The sequence below is a fragment of the Monodon monoceros genome, unplaced genomic scaffold (genome assembly GCF_005190385.1).
Source record: "Monodon monoceros isolate NGI ecotype Baffin Bay Population unplaced genomic scaffold, NGI_Narwhal_1 Super_Scaffold_2, whole genome shotgun sequence".
Classification (NCBI taxonomy): Eukaryota; Metazoa; Chordata; class Mammalia; order Artiodactyla; family Monodontidae; genus Monodon; species Monodon monoceros.
Window position 1 is genome coordinate 57,915,122 of NW_021703776.1, and position 18,398 is coordinate 57,933,519.

General features: G+C 41.3%; 1 protein-coding gene and 1 pseudogene across 4 annotated transcripts in view; one reads left to right on the plus strand and one right to left on the minus strand.

Annotated features, from left to right (window-relative positions):
• CREB5 (cAMP responsive element binding protein 5) overlaps positions 1–18,398 on the plus strand; it is a 413,326-nt gene that overhangs the window by 196,412 nt on the left and 198,516 nt on the right. The window lies entirely within an intron of this gene.
• Positions 1–18,398, minus strand: part of LOC114901804 — a 32,499-nt pseudogene that overhangs the window by 5,686 nt on the left and 8,415 nt on the right.

Consider the following 18,398-nt stretch of genomic DNA (forward strand, 5'->3'; position numbering starts at 1 on the left):
TTAAGCAAGACAGATCAAAGCCACTCAGAAATCTTGGAGATTGTTAATTCAATTCTTCGGTCTGGAAAAAATAGATATCTCTTAAAATTCTGTTTGCTGTAGAGGCCATTGAAGCATTACTGTAAAGATCTAGGACAAAAAAGGTACGTTTGGGCAGAAAGTTTTTGCTAGAGGCTTTTTTAAGCATCATAAAATTGGGACACATTATTGAGAACTTCTTATGGTCACCAAAAGGTAAAAGCCATAAAGTGAATGTATAATATTCATGTGTAATCAATTTGTGAATAGATTATTCTATAGCATATTTTCATCCAGTCAGGACAGATCTTTTCTCTTTATACAACTAATCTGATCTGTGTCAGAATTCACAAATTTGGACTATTTTAAAATAAGAACCTGTTTCCAAATGTCCTTCAATGGAGGAACAGTTAACCAGACACTGGTACATCCATACCATGGAATATTACTCAGCAATAAAAAGTAACAAACTATTGACACATGCAATAACTTAGGTGGATCTCAGGGGAATTACAGTTAATGGAAAAAGCTAGCCTCAAAAAATTACATACTATATGTTTCCATTAATGTAACATTCTTGATATGACAAAATTATAGGATGGAGAGCCGACTAGTAGTTGCCAAGAGTTAGGGTTGGTGGAGGGGCTGGAAGTAGCTATAAAGAGGTATTGTGAGTAATCCTTCTGGTGATGGAATAGTCTGTATCTTGATTGTGGTGGTGACCACACAAATCTACATATATGTTACATTTTAGAGAACTAAACACATACACACAATGAGTGCCTATAAAACTGGTGAAATAAACTCTGTGGTTTGTATCAGTGTCAGTTTCTTGATTTGATGTTGCATTATAACTATGAAAGATGTTACCTTTGGAGGAAACTGAGTGAAGAGTACGAAGGACCTCCCTGTGCAATTTTATGCAACCTTTTGTGAATCTATAATTATTCCTCCCCGCCCAGATTGAAAAATCAAAGATATGTTTAATTTCTAATTTGATTTTAAGTTAGTTGATTTCCACAATCCTACCCTGACAAGACAAGGTTCTCCCCTTTCAGGCACCCATGATAATCACTGAAAAGATCGACCGACTGACTGCTTTTTGAATGTGAGCATCTTAGGGTCAACAACTGCATACTACCCCGAAATTCATAAATTCACTGGATTCCATGGCTACCAGATGAAGATTCAATGACAGAAACCTTTATGTGTGATTAGGTGAACTCTAAAAAGCATGAAGAATGACTTGTCCACAGCCTTTAAGAACTTAGCCAGCACGACCTCAAATGTTTTGTTTTGATCACAGCCTATCTGTTGAGGTCTTCTGATCACACTGAAAGAGGAATTGGGCAGTCACTGATCTGAATCCTTGTTCCATGTAGTACCAGCTCCCTTATCACTATCGCTGTAACCTTTCTATCTCAACCAGATGGCAAAACAGGGAGGAGAGGCATTTGGCTGCAGTAGACTGTTCAGAACTGGGGCGCCCCAACCAGGTGGAAGTTGTCTCAAAGAAGGTCTTTGTTGCCTATGGCCACCACTGAACAGTGACTACAATCTGAATGTGTGTGACATGCTGGTGTGGGAGTTTGTATTTAGCTTGTAGATCTTCCAAGGAGTGTGATGTTTTTGAGGAATAATAACTGGTTTGTCTGGGCCCTTTTCTGCCCATATTTTGAATTTAGATTTTTTTTTTCCATTCCAGTTTAAACCTGGTAAGCTTACTGAACATGCTGCTTTCTGCCCCTATGTTTTAGTTAGTTGGTTAGTCAGTGAGTTAGCTGGTAAGTTACAGCCAGTTGTGCTTTTAGTTTAGAAAACAGAGTGTGGAAGATTTTGCTGTAGATTTAGGGGGTCTTTAGGTAATTTGTAAATGCACATTGTTGATGTAAGAAGGAATGTGTCCTCAGGAGATCTGTGGCCAGAGCTGGATTGTTTCACAAATTTAAGGGTAGTGCTGACATAGGAATATGTATAGCATACAGTATTTAGAGAGATGGTATGCATAAAAGAGTGGTAATCTTCTGCATTTGTGTGACGCTTAAAAAGTTTTCAAACCAGATCACATGCATCTTTTTGTTATCTCACTCCAGGTAGAGCAGGAATGTGGGACAATTTCCAACTACATTTTTTTTTAAACAAATAAAGAACCAAAGGAGACTAGAAGGGCCATGACTTATTCAAGGTCCCTACTACAGGAAGCGGGGAATCAAAGACGAGTTATAAATTTTTTTTTTTTTTTTTTTTTTTTGCGGTACGTGGGCCTCTCACTGTTGTGGCCTCTCCCGTTGCAGAGCACAGGCTCCGGACGCGCAGGCTCAGCGGCCATGGCTCACGGGCCTAGCTGCTCCGCAGCATGTGGGATCTTCCCAGACCGGGGCACGAACCCGTGTCCCCTGCATCGGCAGGCGGACTCTTAACCACTGCGCCACCAGGGAAGCCCGAGTTATAAAATTTTTATTTTGGTGCTCTTTTCCCTGGAACCCACTGCCTCTACACACACCCTTGATACCAAAGAAATATGACAAATTCTATTTCTCCTTTACATTGGCTTTAGATATTGGAAAGAATCTATGTTTATGGTGAGATCTAGGTTTATTTTCTGCCATCAGAGGCTCACATGGGTGAGAGATTGACCTTGAGAAATGTCAGTGAAAGGATCATTCTAATGGCCATTGATCTTTTGAATATATGGTTAACAGAGTTTATAAACCCTTTTTTCCCTTATAGAACTAGATAATGTAAGACAAGACTGCCTACTAAGTAGGCAGTAGTGCCTGATGTTGACTTACTATTCAGAAGAATTAAAACTTTTTTCGTTTGAATATTCATTCTATTTTAGTGGTTTGATTAACCTTCTCTTTAGTGGTTTGATTAACCTTCTTATTGGTCAGATAATCTGTCTGATGAAGGAAGTATTGCTCTTTCTAGGGCAAGAATCCAACATAATTTCTCACTAAATGATAAAATAATAAATATTAAATAAGTAATAAAATAATAAAATAGTCATGAGCACAGCCCTCTCTGTAATTCTTCTCAGTATACATCATCTTAGTTGTCTCCTGTTTTTGCCTTAGTTTTTTTCATCTATTACAATACCATAGATTAAAATAATCTTATCATTGGGATCAAAATTGTTTCAGTTGAAGTAGAAAGGTTCTTAATGACAAACACTACTCTTAAATAAATCATTTTAACTAATTTATCCCTTTGCTTTATTTCAAAAAAAATTATGTAAGTTGATTTATTGCTTGCATTATACCCCAGAGCCCTGGAAGAATTAATATTTTCTCTTCCAATCATTATGTGACAGCAGCTTGAGGACAAATAGAACCCAGGAGCTGATGTTTACATAAAGACTTAGGACACAGAACAATTTATGCCTTTTCTTATTTGAAAAAGTTGAGTCACACAGGAAGGTCTTAGAGGACATCAGGAAACAGAATAGCCTAATAATTTTGATAATTAGGATTCTTTTGACACTGGGGTGGCTTATATAGAGCGTATCAGGTCCATAGACAACTGTATGTCTCACACAACCAAAAATATCCTTGCTTGGTCCTAAAAAGAAGAAGAAAGTATTCGTGTTTGGTGGTAAGTGGTGGTAAGTGAAAACTTCTAATTTATAAACCCAGGAAAATTCTACTTTAGGTGAGAAGAATATCAGTAGGTTCAGAAATAAGTAATCCACAATTGCTTTGTACTTTAGTATTTTCCCAAATTCTTCTAGATATTGCGAGAAAACCCATCTCTTTCTTCTCTCTCTGTTGTCATCATCAAGCATTTATCTTGCATCTGTTTGGTCAAAGACCTAACACTTTAAGGCGTGTGTGGGAAAGAGTATGGGAAGGGTCTTCGTCTTTTCTATGTTTAGCCTTCATGCTTGGAATCCCCTTATTCCAAAAATATCTTCTTGGGGAAACCCAAACAATGTGCTAAAATTAATACCCCAAAAGGAAATGAACTGGAGTTGACCTTTGCAACTTCCCACTCCTTGTTTCCTGCTATTCTAGTGACTTTCTCAAAAATGGCACTTGTCCATCCCTGGTCTGGTTATCAGAGTTGAAGCTGATTTCCTGACCATGAGATGCAGGAGTGAGGGGCACAGGACTTTGAGCAAAATGGTAGGTTTGGCAAGTCAAGATTAGAGATGACAGACACAAAAGAACGCATTCGTTATGATTCTGTTTCCACGAAATGCTAGAATAGGCAAAATGCCCTGTAGGAACAGAGAGCATGTTAGTGGTGGCCCAGGAGGGGACCAGCAGCAAAAGGACATGAGAGAAATTTTTGGGTGACAAAACTGTCTTATGTCTTGATTATGTTGGTGGTGACACAGGTGTAGACACTTGCCAATACTCAATGACTTTCCACGTGAAATGGATACATTTTATCATACATAATTTATATCTCAATAAAGTTGATTAAAAAAATTGTGATTAGAATACAGTTTGAAAATCATTACTGCCATCTCCTTGCTTGTCCTTTAATCTTGTCTTCAGGACAGAGGAAATGACAATATTTGGGGACAATATTTTGATAGCAAGCACCACTGTTTATGTTTTATAAGATTAAAATGTCCATGTAATACCACTGAAAGATAATTTATCTCATGAAGCAGGATTGTTCTGCTTAATTTGAGATATTGACATTCTGTTCTTCAAGTTGTCCTATGCCTGCGGGTAGAAATATTCGTTTGACTTAAAAATATTTACATGTTAATTTCATTGCTGCCCTGCTAAGAGTGTGAATAATCACCCAACGAGTTACTCCCATGTCTTCTTGATTCAAATCACACACCTTTTTTACAAAAAAAATTTATTTATTTTTGGCTGTGTTGGGTCTTCATTTCTGTGCAAGGGCTTTCTCTAGTTGCGGTGAGCGGGCCTCTAGTTTCTTCATCGCGGTGTGCGGGCCTCTCACTGTCGCGGCCTCTCCCGTTGCGGAGCACAGGCTCCAGATGCGCAGGCTCAGTAGTTGTGGCTCACGGGCCTAGTTGCTCCACGGCATGTGGGACCTTCCCGGGCCAGGGATCGAACCCATGTCCCCTGCATTGGCAGGCGGATTCTCAACCACCACGCCACCAGGGAAGCCCTGAAATCTCACACCTTTGTATGGCTTTCCTGGCAGATTCCTTTGGTGTCCCTGCCCAGCTTTGGTATGAGAACAGCCACTCACCCCGGAAAAGAATCCTCAGCAAGCAGAAGTGGCTCATATTCACTTGCCCTCTGCTTCCTGATTACAAAATGTTCCTAATCAGAACTGGCTCCTGTTAAGCCTTTGCAATCTTTATTAGATGCAGCATGGCGTTTCCTTGTCTGTACATGCTCTTTTCTTTTTTCTTTTTAATTGTCTCAGGAATACCGTCTTACGTTACACATAAGGTCGTCAGAAATAAATAAGAGATTTATCTGCTGACAAATATAATGATCCCTTTGAAAAACTAGATTGTGGTTGCTATAGTTAGGCTTTAGAGGCAAATATAAAAGTTGTGATTTTCCAATTATTTTGCAGGACTCATTTCAAAGAGATTCTAGGTGAATGGCAACCCTTTAACTAGTATTTAAAATGTGAACTTTGAAAAGATATACGTACCCCCATATTCATTGCAGCACTATTTACAAGAGCCAAGACATGAAAACAACCTAATTGTCCATCAACAGATGAATGGGTAAAGATGTGGCATGTGTATGTATATATATATATATATATATATATATATACACACACACACACATACACAGTTGAGTTCTGCACAACATGGGTTTGAACTGCATGGGTCCACTCATACACAGACTTTTTTTGATAGTAAATACTACTGTACTACATGATCCACACTTGGTTGAATCCACGGATGCAGAACCTTGGGTATGAAGGAACCATGGATACGGAGGGCCAACTAAAAGTTATAGCAGATTTCCGACTGCATAGAGGGTCAATGCCCCCAACTCCCACGTTGTTTCAGAGTCGACTGTACCATGGAGTATTATTCAGCCATAACAAAGAAGGGAATCCTGCCTTTTGTAACAACATGGATAGACTTAAAACACTAACCCATAGATACAGAGAACGGACTGGTGGTGGCCAGAGGTGAGGGTAGGGGTTGGGGAGGGGAGGGCAGCACATGAGTAAAGGTGGTCAAAAAATACCCAAAATGTATATGTATTGGAGCTGGAGGATAAAACTACTCCAGAAATGTGTAAAAAGTGGGACCACATGACTGAATGTAAGAGGAAATAGGGAGAAGAAAGAAGAAAGAGAAGAGAAGAGAAGAAGAAAGAAAGAAAGACATACATAGTATGTCCTCTGAGTGGGAGCAAAACAGTGTGTACATACATGTGCTGGGGGCATGTGAGGCCTTCCAGGGACTGGAAAGTGTAAATTCATCTGGCACATTCGTTGCCAGGAGGACCCAATCCATAATAACTGACTGACTGCCATATGAGAAAATTGTACCATATTTCAACTGCTGCCTAATGGATCTGTAAAACCTTAAACCAGGTGGATCTCTGAGTTTTAATGAAGCACACAACTCTGTGTTAGTTATGGGACCAAACTCTGGAAGTATGATGCATTGGAAGGGAAGTGGTTTTATGCTTTCTTCTTTGTTAAAACGAAATGATAAAGACCACTGACTTACCCAAAGGAAGACCAGTGCCCATTGATTTTTTTTTTTTATCATGTACATACTTGAAAAGATTTTCTCCTAACAAAATAGAAGAGGCAGACTTGGGATTTGGCTTGCTTTTAGAGCTCACAGCAGTACAGTTAAACTGAATTTCTCTTCCTCCCTCTGGCTTCCTTTGTTTTTCTCCAGACTTAGCACTTTGAAACAAACACTGAACAGTACGGGACATGGTATTTCCTGGGTAATGTCATTGACTGTGAGCTTTGTTTATTAAGCATGACATTAGGGCACTGAGAGATCTTATATGGCTTCCTCTTGTACCATACAGATTACACACACACACACACACACACACACACACACACACACACACACACACACACACACACACACACACACACACACACACACACACACGCTCCTTTTGCCCTTCATTTTGGTTGTCTTTCCTCACTCTTTAGGAGAAAGCAGGGCAAGGAGTGTTTTCCCCCTTATGTGTGTTCACAGATTTCATACTTTTCCATTTTCTTTTCTCTTTTCTTTCAGTTGTGATTTTTTTTAGTAGCAGAGGGGTGAGGGAGGTCGAGGAGTGTAGGTGGAAGGATAAGACTTTAGCAGTAAAATGCCAGAAAGACCCTTTTGACAGTAACATAAGAAATTATGTTTTATTATGTTTTAAAACATGAATGGGGGGAGGGAAATGTTAAAGGGGAAATACTATGTAATTGAAGCTGCTAACTAGTCTATGGTCAGAGCCAGGCAGAGTTTGGTTGGCAAGGGCGCTGCTCTAAGATGTCATTTGATATCAATCCCAGTCTCCCTGCCTCCCTGGCCCGTGTCTTTCCTCCTTCCCCACAGTACGTGAGCAGGTTAAAATCCAGGATGTAAGGACTTGTATCATTGACCCTAAAACTGTTTTAGAAAATCAGATTCCATTGTTCACTCCTTCAGAAGTCATTACTGCTTTTCTTAAAACAGGTCTCTGAAATTCCTGAGGGAATGGGGCAACTTGATGGTTGACATGTGTTGATACATGAGTAATCTTTAGGTCAATAAAGGTTAATGATAGGGACTGGTTGGTTATATGTAAGTTTAAGTATGGCCTGGCTCAAATATGAGAATAGGGTCTCTACATTTCTTCTTAAATTATCTTAATTTAAAAGAGAAGATTTTTAAATTATTGGCATAAAAATTGATCAGTTGTAATTATTCATCTGTGTTCATTCATAATCTGTGACTACTTGTATATCATGCTATCTCTGTGGTTATAATAGGAAAGTCAAATAACTCCTCCTGGAGCTTACCATTTAAAGCAAGATGTCAGAGGCGTAACTTTATTTTTAGTTATTTATTTTGTTAACGTCTTTATTGGAGTATAATTGCTTTACAATGGTATGTTAGTTTCTGCTGTATAACAAAGTGAATCAGCTATACATATACATATATCCACATATCTCCTCCCTCTTGCGTCTCCCTCCCACAGAGGTGTAACTTTACATAGCCATGCAGATACATCCTTCTACAAAGTTAGACCTGAGGTAGTTACGCAACCATGATCAGCAGGAAGCAGTGATAATTTGAATTAGTACAGTAGTTCTTGAGTAGTAGGTTGTGTGTTTACCTTTTGAGAAATGTGTGCTTTTCTGACTCGTACATTTTAGACATAGCTTTCTTTTAGGTCCTGGGTCTATGGGACAGTTTGTCCTTTGCTTTGAAGCCATTTGTGCTGGACTGCCTATAGTTTCCATCTTGATGAATTTCTAGACCCTGAGCTCACCTGCTCCTAGGCTCCTTAGCTCTGGGAGCACATTTTTTGCAGAATTTGCTCTAGGATGGTGGTTGAGTCCAAAGTGCTTTTTCTATCCTTTACACGGCATATGGGATGGGCTTATGCACCCAAAGAGCCTGGGTACCATTGTTACATTTGAGTGCCCATTTAGAATATTTGTTGAATGAGCGCAGTGCCTGGCAAGGATAGGAAATATTGAGCTATCCCTTTGCCTAATGAAAAAGGTAGTTTTTATTTTTATTTATTTGTTTTAAAAGGTAGTTTTTAAGTAGAATAATCCTCTTATGTGTATTTTGATTTTGATTTGATTTTGTCTTTAGGCTAGAGAGAGTTGTATGGAAGGATTTTTCCTTTCCTCCTGCCATGACTCTGTGCAATGAGCTGGTTTTCTCCTTTTGTTTCAGATCTGTCAGGGACCAAGGCCACCTGGTTGAGTTGGAAACACTAGGGTGTGTGATCTTCACTGGGTCTCCTGCAGTCGGCAGTAGCGGTGGCTGAGTGGGAAGGCTTCATGCTCGTTGTGGTCAGAGCCCACAGCTTTTGAACCCAGCCTGGTGACTGGGCTCTGCCACCAGTGCCGGGGAGGGAGGTGGCAGAGAGATGAGCGTGTGGGGTCAGAGCGGGGGGGAGGAAAAATCGGCTAATGGACCATCGATCACCCAAGGTTACCGTTGTGAGGGGGACCTTGGGGGGGCCCGGAATCTGTGCCCTAGTGTCAGATAATGTTGATTCAAGGGGCCAAAGCTTAATGTTGTTCTCAACCAAGAGTTGGAAGCTCTCCAAGGGCGTCTTCGAGGGCCTTTGTCGTTTTCCTTTTCTTGAGCAGCTTCTCCCTCACCGACCTCCCAAGCGTTGCAACTCACGCCATCAGGTCTTCAGTTCTGTCCTTTCAGGCGCTGGAGTCCATCTTTTCTGGTACATGTTTAAAGGCTGTAGCAGTGTCTGCCGTTTATTCATCTTGGGCTTCTTTCTGTGTCCCACTCTGCCAGCTGGGTGAACAGGGGGAGCTGGCAGCAAGGGAAGGGACCAGAGGGAAGGTGGTGAAAGGCGTGCTCAGAGGTATCTGGCTTTGGTTTTTCCAGAGTTTGATAGCATTCGGCTTAGTGACCACAATTCAATTATAAGCACCACACAGCCATCCTGAGTGACTATATTCTTGCCAAAAACTGCTGTGTAAAGGCGGCTGCATTTTTGTTATCCTTGCCTGATGGATTTTTAAGTATATTAACCACATACATTCACACAAAGGGGAAAATTTACTACCTAAACAGGGGGACCTAAATCCCCCAGGCTAAGTAAACCCAAATGAAAACACAAGAACTGCATTTACAGGCCTCCCAAAGATAAGAATTCAACCTTTATAAAGGTTCCTTCAAATGAAAAATGGATGGTAGAGCTGCTAATGGCCCAGTAGCCTGGGAAGGTAACTCTTCCCTAATGTGCAAGGCCCTCGGATCTGTTCCAGCTTCTCGGGATAGAGGATTTTCACCCCAGGCTTCTGCACAGGTCTGGGCCTAGAAGGTCCCGTTGTGGCCTTCAAGATTTTACGACCACCTTGGAGGACAGACCATCTTGGCAGTTTTTGTGTTGCCTCTGTTTCGTGTGTGTGTGCGTGTGTATGTGTGTGTGTGTGTGTAAAAGAGAGAGAGCGAGCTTCCTGTGTGTGTCAGTCTATAGGGAGAGAGGCAAGGGCCAAGGTAGGGGAGAGTGTGTTTATCTCCAGCTTTTTCCAGTTAGAATTGGTTGAGATGGGAGACTGAAGGGAACTTAGTCTTCTGAAACAGTGGGAGGTGTAAGTCTTCTTCTTAAGCTTGGAGGAAGAGTTAGGAAGCTAAGAATTTACCTAGTAGAATCACTCCTGCATGTGTTTCTCTGCAGAAATAGGTTATCCATTAGGGCAAATGGGAGGCAATAGATCTCGCTCAGCACGTTCTCAGACTTCAGGTGGTATGGAGCGTCTCTGAATCTCGCTACCAGTAAATCCTGCCACTATATTAAGGACAAGTCACAACATGCAGGTGAATTCATGTCTCTGTTGTAAATCATTTGAATATTATTTTAAAATAAATATGGTGGGTTAGGAAAGGGGTTAATTACAAAGGGGGTGAGGGAATTTTTTGAGGCGATGGAACTCTTCTATATCTTGGTTGTGGTAGTAGTTACATGACTATGCATTTGTCAAATTTCATAGAACTGCAATATTAAAAAGGGTGAATTTTACCATCTGTAAATTGTAACTCAACAAACCTGACCTCCCTAAAATTACAAATGAATAAATAAATAATGAATGAATGAATATTTCTTTCCCTTGTCTCGTTGCTGCTTTGCCAGCCAACCAGCCCTTTAGACGATGCCTCCTTTTCAAAGGAAGGACACCACGTGGTCAGCTCCAGCCTATGAGCTCATGATGCCAGTAAGGCTGTTCCAGAAAAACCAAAGATGGTGTGCATTTCCTTCTGGGGCAGATGACCTAATCCTCCAGGTAGCAATGCCCTTGTATGGTTAACACAGGTAGGGAAATGCTTAGCTTCATGCTGACTCACCAGGTAAAGAATCATCTCTCTGAATGAGTCAGAATCACAAATGTGTTCTGTACAGTCTCATGTGTCCTGCATTGTGAAAGACTCAGGGCACCAATGAGGGCAGACGCTTGCAGGTCTCACTGGCCCTATCTGGATAACATCCGCAATCTGCAGCTCCCCCATTTCCTGGCATGGTCCTGTTGAATTCAAGCCCTCTAGCTCAGTCAGTCACATACCCAGTTAGGCACAGGAGAAACTAATTTAAATTTATGCTCTACTAATGTTGTTTATTCAGTTCTAGGTAAACCTAATAATTGTAGAATAAAACGTTTCAGTGTTAAGTATATTTCTGGATGTATTTCTGGAAAGGAGGTGTGTGTGTGTGTGTGTGTGTGTGTGTGTGTGTGTAAGGATCCAGAATTAAAACAGGTTCGGGTAATGTAAAATACCACAGAAAGTAGGGGTTTCCAAGGAAAACATGGGGAAACGCTGTAGGAGAATCTAATGTATGCTATAGCTTTTAAAAGGAAACATTAATAGTGAAACATGCCCTCAAAGGGCAAGTCAGTAATAAATTTCGTGTCAGAAATTACCTGTCAGTAGGATTATGTTAAATAATGTTGAATTGTTATTAGTTGGAAGGGAAAGAGGAGAGTAACTTTCTCAAAAGTGTTCGAAGAGTGTCATGTTTCACACACAAATCCCATTATTGTTTAACAGGACTTTTGTGCTTAACCCTTCTCCAAGATGTATTGAAAATTTTGACCATTTTAGTTCATTCTCCAAATGCAGTCATTAAAGAAAAGAAGCCAAAGTTTCTATGCAGGAATTTGGAATTACCCAGAGGACTAGCGTATCTGATTAGACATCCATTGTAGAGTGTCCTGACTGATAAATGTATGCCTGCTTGCTGGAACCACAAAGAAAAATATCTTCACTTCTTTGCCTCAGCAAAGCAGTAATGAAATAGTGGAGGCCTCACCATTTCAACATTTTGAGTATTTTGCTTGTTTTGGCCAAATAACTAAAAATGTATTTTCCCCTTGAAGAAAGTCTCATTGCAAATGTGTGAATTTTTAAGGTTCACTGCAATATATTTGGTCTGAAACTGAGTGCACTCATTGAGCCAGGGCCCAGAACCCCACCCTAGATTCAAAGAAGATGGGGACTACTGGGAACAGAGTGGGAAACACAGCTGAGGCTTAAATGTGAGCTAACACAGTGTCACTGGGCTTTTTACAAGGGCTGCTTATGACTCATAGGTGTCAAATCATCAAGCCATTACTCCTAGAATAAAAGATCACTTCAACTTGATGTAAACGGAATGAAGGGTGATTGCTCCATTGGATTTGGGTTTTTGAAGGACAGAGTTAGAGGTAAGCTTTGGGATCCCTCCATGTACTTTGATTTGACCCCTTGATTACTGATCATGACCTACCTTGGGTCCCTTTTGGAAACTGTCATATTTGATGACATATTTGACTTCATGACATTCACACAAGATCTTGCCAGTGAGTGACTGCCTGACTGCATTAGGCATTTGTGGACATCTTTATTTCTTCAGGTCAGCAAATCTCAATATTTTTAAATTACCCCAGCAGTAATTTACAAATGGTCTTGGAGTGGCTTAGAGTCATAGATAAACTTTCCAATGTGCAAGCCACTGCATCCTTTGGGGGCAACTTAGAATCCGGGGAGGCTTCTTGAGAGCCTGGAGCATTCTGATCTGCTTCAGGAATGCTGTCTTGAGGGTGAGTACCCTGGCCATTTCAAAGCTTGTTCAGATGGCAGTCATTTGTGCTAGCCATTTGGGATTTAATCTGGCAGTTATGGAAAGATCTTTTAATTACATTGCAAAATATATAATTTCATAATGTCTTGTTATGATTAGTTACAACATACAGAGGCTAGGCTGCTGCTGTCACTCATAATATACTTGGTGAGACCAAGACCAAGTCAGTGAGACCATGCCTTTTTCATGAGATACCACGCTCACCACCAGCAGGTTTGCTGTCCTGGTCTAGTCTTGCTTCAATTGAAAGGGGTTGGATACTCTTGTTGTCACTTCGGAGAGATTCCTCATGCTCCAGTCATAATGAGGGACACCTGCATTTCCAAACGCTTCTTACCTTCATGTGAAATCCCTTCCTGGCTTTCAGCATTTTTTTAAACAATTAAGCAAAACTATCTTATGTTATAATTGTGAACAAAACTTCTTAAATATTTTAATTATAGAAATTTCAAATATTATGTAAGTACAAAGATCAGGATAATGACCCAGCATGAACCTACCACCCAACTTAAACAATTATCAGCTCACAACTGGTCATGTTTCATCGGTGTCTCTACCCACTTCCAGCCTCTCCCAAGGTTATTTGAAGCATATCCCAGATATCATAGCATTTTATCCATAAGTATATCAGCATGTAAGTATGAAAGATAAGTATTCTTTAAAGAAAAGTAACCATGATACCATATTTTCACCTGAGAAGTTACCCATAGTTTCTTAATATTTTAAAATATCCTTCAAATTTCCTTGTTTGTTTCATAGGATTTTGGCCCTTTGTTTTTTAAATTAATTAATTCACTTTATATTTCTTATATAAAAATGCTACAGTGGTGGCCATAGATGGAGCCTGGGCTCTCTACAGGGAGACTCTGGTGTGAGTCTGTGGGAGATGTCTCTGGATTCCTGACAGGGAGACTTGGTGAACACGGTCTCTTTTCAGAGATCAGGGTGAGAGAGCTGTAAGTCTTGGAGATGGCATCATAGTTGCCCAGGTTGGCAGTGCAGCCCCTGGTCGAGGTGTGACAGTCATCCATACTGGCCATCAGCAGCAACTTCTTGAGTGCAGAGGCCAAGATGATGCCAGTGCCTCTGGGGGTGGGAAGAGGCACTCAGCATGGAGGCTGGTGCCTTGCAGGGACAGTGTGGGACCTGCCTGTCTTCTTCTCCCAGTAGCATTGTCGCACGGGGACAGTGGAGAGCTTGATCAGGATGATGGCCCCTAGAATGGCCCTGGCAACCTCCTTGGAGCACTTAATACTCAGACCGACATGGCCGTAGTAGTCCCAGATGGCAACAGAACCTGGTCCACTGGCTAGTGTAGGTCTGCTTTTGCATGGACATAATCTTCAAAACCTCATCCTTGAGGCACATCCCCAGGAGAAAGTCAGTGATTTCAGATTCCTTGATGGGAAAGGAGAAGAGAGGAATCTCCTCCAGGGATTTGGTCTCCCTGTCCTTGATCAGGTGGCCCAGCTCGGCCTTGCTTCCTTGAACTCTGTGATGTGGGCTGGGCTGTTGCTGCAGCCAGGAGTACCCCAGGAGTACGGGTATACCTCTGCCATTTGGTGCTTTCCCAGATAAGTGCCCTTTATTTTAATCGGGACTGAAATAAGGTCTGTACATTAAAATTGGTTGACATGTCTTCTTACACGCTTTTAAATCACAGATCTGTTCCCCCCCCCTTTTTTTTGTTTTGCCTTGAAATTTATTTGTTGAAGAGTTTGTAGAGTTTTGTACAAAGTGAATATTGTTGATTCCATTTTCATGGTGTCAGTTTAACTAGTTCCTTTGTTTCTTGTATTTCTCATAAATTGGTAATTTGGGCTTTCTAGACTTCATTTAACATCAAGTTCAATTTTTTGGCAAGAGCACTTCATAGGCAATGTGGGATACTTCTGTCAGGAGGCACCAAAATCTGCTCGTCTCTCTTTGGGATGCTGGCAGTCATTGACAATCCTCACCTAGATCCATTACATCTTTGGGGATTGCAAAATGGTGAAGTATATTTCTGTCATTCCTTCTTCACTTATTAGCTGGAATACTTCTGTAAGGAGGACCTACCTTCAACTATGTGACTACCTGGAAGTCCAGTTCAAAACTTCCTACAGTCTGTGGCTCATTTATTTTAATGTCAGAGAGATGTCCTTTTACCCAGTAAGTACCCACAAACAACCCTTCACCAGTAAAAGGCTGTAGCATGCAGCAGGAAAAACCAAACCAGGACCTCAGGAGTCGTGGCTCTACCTCTGAGATCTGTATGATGTTGAACAAGCTATGTAATTTCTTAGAGCTGGCAGGTTCCAGGCCCCTACCTACACTTCAACCAGAGAAGCAGTTTTTTCTTAACTTCATTTGAACAAATCAAGCCATGACTTTTTAAAAAAAATTTTATTTTATTGAAGTATAGTTGATTTACAATGTCATGTTAATTTCTACTGTACAGCAAAGTGATTCAGATATATATTTGTATATTATTTTTCATATTCTTTTCCATTATGGTTTATCACAGGATATTGAATGTAGTTCCCTGTGCTATACAGTAGGCATTGTTGTTTATCCATTCTACATATAATAGTTTGCATCTACTAACCCCGAATTCCCAGTCCATCCCTCCTCTAACCCCCCTTCCCTTTGGCAACCACAAGTTTGTTCTCTATGTCTATGAATCTGTTTCTGTTTCATAGATAAGTTCATTAGTGAGGCCATGGCTTTTAAAAATCGTATATAGTCTATCACTAAGGTCTCTTTCAGCTAAGACATTTTATGATTTTCATTTAGGGTAAAAAAATATATAAGTCCCCATCAGGATATTTAGGATCCAGTGACCACGAAGAGCTAAGTGTTATTTCTAAGAATGTGTTATTTCATTTATTCATCCATCAGTTCAGTAGTTCATTTATATTTTTATTCTTTAAACAAAGGTTTATGCTATCTAAGTCGCTATAAAGTCTAAAGCTTGGGAGTGGGCACTGTGGGCAATAACCTTTAGGGGATCTCCTGGGGGTACCATTCTTGAAGCCTCAGCCTGAAGTTCAGAGAGTTGAGGAAAGGATGCTGGAATTCTTGGAAGCCTTTATTGATATCATCCATAAGAATGATTCCATGTGCTTGAGAACTGTATTTGGAATTTTACCCATGGAAAGCCTCCACAGGGGAGCCTGTGTAGGGGATGCTTAACAATATCCCTGAGAGGGAAAAGCAATTCAGAAGAACATCCGAAGAACTCTCGTTAATTGTTTACATGACAAAGTTAATCTCAAATTGTAGAGGAAAAATACAATAAACGATCCTACTTCGAAATTCCCTGTCCACCTGTCCCTCAGTTCTCTGTGCAGAGAACTCTCATCCATACAACTAATGAGTGAGTACAGGTTAGAAGCACAAAATCTAGTTTTAGCACAGTCCCAGGTTCCAAATAGGAAATGTGGACTCTGCTTTCTCATTAGTGCGCCTGAAATTCCTCTCTGGGTATGTGTATTCAGAGTGGCTCGGGTCGAGGGGGTGAGTAGAAGGAGGAAAGCAGAAAACACAATTCCAAAATCCACCATTGGAATCACACTGGCTTGTGACAGAATGAGCACAAAAATAAAGTCGACGGTTGTCACCTCTGAAATTGGGAGCAAATGGGGGCTTCGCTTCATCACAGTTTCACTCAGTACTTAGTCACAGAAGGTGCTGCCGCTCCCCTGGCACTTAATTTAATAATGGGAGCAGTTCCTGGCAGGAGATGTTATGAAACAACCTTAAGCATAAGAGGGGGAAAAAAGAGCAGTGCTTCATTTAACAAATTCAGAGCCTTTCTTGGAGGCCATGAAGTTCTCAGTTCAAGTTAATTATTGTCAACAAATATTTATTTATTCACTTGATGAATATATATTGAGTGTCTCTTTTGAGCAGCCTGTGGTGTAGATGTCACCCTGACACAGAGATGACAAGAGGCAGTCCCTTATAAGCAAAAGGCAGAGACAGTTTGCACAACTCATTATGAAACTAGGCAAACTTTGATAGCTCTGCACGAAAGGGGTCCAAATGAAAGTTTTATGAGGACACGGTAGGAAGCAGTTAGTTCTAGGTGGAGATTGAGAGGCAGCCTAGTAAAGGAGATGGTATTGAAACTGTACTTGGAAAACTGGGTAGAACTGCACTGGGAGAAGCCAGCAGGCATTCAGGATGGAGCATCCACAGTGAACCAGGAAAGGGCGTGGGGAACAGCTGTCCCCACTTGGCATCCGTGTCTTCCTAAAGACATTAGAGCTTGGAGTCTGTGTGTATGCCGCTGGGTGAGAGCATGATGCTGTAGGAAAAGGAGGAGATTTTTTTTTATGTTTCCTTCATTTGTATCAACTGCATTCCTACTGATCTTGTCAGAAATCACATGTCATCTCAAACTCTGAAAAAATTCATTTCATTCTGTTTTTTCACCCTGCATCAACACATCTGCTTCTCTGTCAGATGCAACTCTGATTTCAGGACTGGTGAAAGGACTCTAGGCTCCCCTGAGTAGCCACCCACATTTAGCGGTTGTCCCACTTTTCAGGGCTCCAGGCGGCCAGTGGCTTTGCCCAGGTAATCCTGCAGGACCGGTAGGACTCTCGGATTCTAGATCTATACACAGATACAGCCACACGCAGCTGGGCCAGGCCTCCCATCCCAGTGAGCAAAATCTCCATGAGCCTCCCCTGAGACGTGAAGACTTACCAGGCCTTGGGTAAACACCCCGCCTTGCTAGACACTAACTTCAACCATTTGATTCCTGCCTAACAAGCTACCAATGGGGTTAGGCTAGGGATCATAATATAAATCACTTTCTTTCTCAGTTTGAGGAGAAAGGGTAAATTCCTTGCAATAGGAAGGCAGGTATAATTCAGACATTGCAGCTTTCTCTTCAGCACAACAGCAGTTATTCTCTAGATGCACAGAGCATTTTATGATTTATAAGGAACTTTCAAAGACTTAATATAATTTGATTCTTGTTACAGGTTTGTCATTATTCCCACTTGCTATGTAAAGAAATCGAGAGGCTCATTCATTAAGATAATAAAAATAATGGCTCTCATCAGGCACATTGCCAAGTCTTGTCCTAAGTACTTTACATTAAACGCATGGAAGCTCCTAAATTGTCCTGCAAGGTAGATGGTGGTTGTCCTCATTTTGCTGCCAAAGGAAACAGGCACAGAGGGGTTATATAACTTGCTCGAAGGACCACAGCTAGCAAGTGGGAGAGGTGGGATTTGATCTCAGCCAGCATGGCTCCAAGGTTGCACTAGGTGGCCCATAGCCTGGTTCTGGAAGAGAATGGTTATCCAAATCTACCACTCACCTAGCCAAGAGGATTCCTGGATATCCCAGGGAATGCTCCCCAGTGGCAAATGTTTCTTCAGGACAAATGCCTTCTCTCTCTTTGGCCTACTCTAACTTGGGTAGATTTTTTTTTTTTGCTGTACACGGGCCTCCCACTGTTGTGGCCTCTCCCGTTGCGGAGCACAGGCTCCGGACGCGCAGGCTCAGCAGCCATGGCTCATGGGCCCAGCTGCTCTGCAGGATGTGGGATCCTCCCGGACCGGGGCACGAACCCGCGTCCCCTGCATTGACAGGTGGACTCTCAACCACTGTGCCACCAGGGAAGCCCACTTGGGTAGATTTTGAGAGAGC